The 1,229-nt window shown below is 30.3% G+C and overlaps 1 non-coding gene across 1 annotated transcript; it reads right to left on the reverse strand.

The window, feature by feature from the left end:
* Positions 1-400: 400 nt before the first annotated feature.
* Positions 401-472, reverse strand: TRNAD-GUC (transfer RNA aspartic acid (anticodon GUC)). Its single transcript has one exon. It is a non-coding gene; the product is annotated as a tRNA-Asp (tRNA).
* Positions 473-1,229: the final 757 nt, after the last annotated feature.

Raw genomic sequence — 1,229 nt, forward strand, 5'->3', positions numbered from 1 at the left:
AAAAAGGAACTCCCTGGCGGGGAATATAACCCCGGCCTTCCGCATGACAGGCAGGGATACATACCACTATACTACCGAGGAAAGATATCCTACACTCAAACATAAAAAAAAAAAAATTCATATTTTATTACCATATAAAAACATATAGTATTAATTAAATTAATGGAATTATAATAGGTGTGATCTAAAAACATTAAGCTTTACAACGTGGGTCGAAACGTTGCTGTCAAATAAACTGTTTTTCAGCTATCTGGTGTTCTAATAAAAAGTTTGTGGCAAAATAATATGAAATTACCTTGGAAAGCATTAATGAAAATAATGATTTTAATAAAAGAAGATTACAATAATTTAAAAACAACAGCAATTAGTATTAAATTTGATTTTATTTTTAAAAAATATCCTCCCCGGCGGGGAATCGAACCCCGGTCTCCCGCGTGACAGGCGGGGATACTTACCACTATACTACCGAGGAAAGATGTTCACTATGTCTGAAAAAGGAAATGTACGATTTAAAAAGCATGTATAAATAGATGTGTATGAAACAGCCTTCTCACACAATGAAATTCCTTATTAAGAAAAAAAGAATAAGAAATGATTATTCGTTTATTATTATACATATAAAACGTATCTGTTAATTCATCATTTAATTTTTAATTTAGAGATAATTATTGGACAGTGCAATCATTATTTTGTTCATAAGAAGAGCACAAAATAATGATTTCATTGTTCACTAATTATCCCTAAATTGTAAATTAAATGATGATCTAACAGATAAATTTCACATGTATAATAATATATAATACATCTGTCACCCCAGTGAATATGTGGTTAAGTCGAATTTTGGTCAAAATGAGTTAAGTGGTCTAAGAGAATCACAGAGGCAACATCTTCATTGTGCATAAGTGTCTAAGTCAGTCAACGTTTTAAAACAGTGTTATTGCGATGTGTTTTTTTCAATGGTCGGTGAACAATTAGTTAACTCTATTATCTAATTAGTGATAAGACATATCAAATTGATGTAAAACAAGTAACAAGTTACCAACGTTTTGGTAGTATTGACGAAATTTCGATGATTTACCACAAACACCTGATTTTACATAAATGTTTAACTTTAACTTTAACTTTAAAAGTTGTCCCCTGAAAAGTAAGGAATTTTGACTTAACCACATATTCACTGGGGTTACAGATATAATAGTATGTTTTATGTATCAGTTTAATACTTCAGAGAC

The sequence above is a fragment of the Halyomorpha halys genome, unplaced genomic scaffold (genome assembly GCF_000696795.3).
Source record: "Halyomorpha halys isolate HHAL.00 unplaced genomic scaffold, Hhal_1.1 Scaffold51.1, whole genome shotgun sequence".
Lineage (NCBI taxonomy): Eukaryota > Metazoa > Arthropoda > Insecta > Hemiptera > Pentatomidae > Halyomorpha > Halyomorpha halys.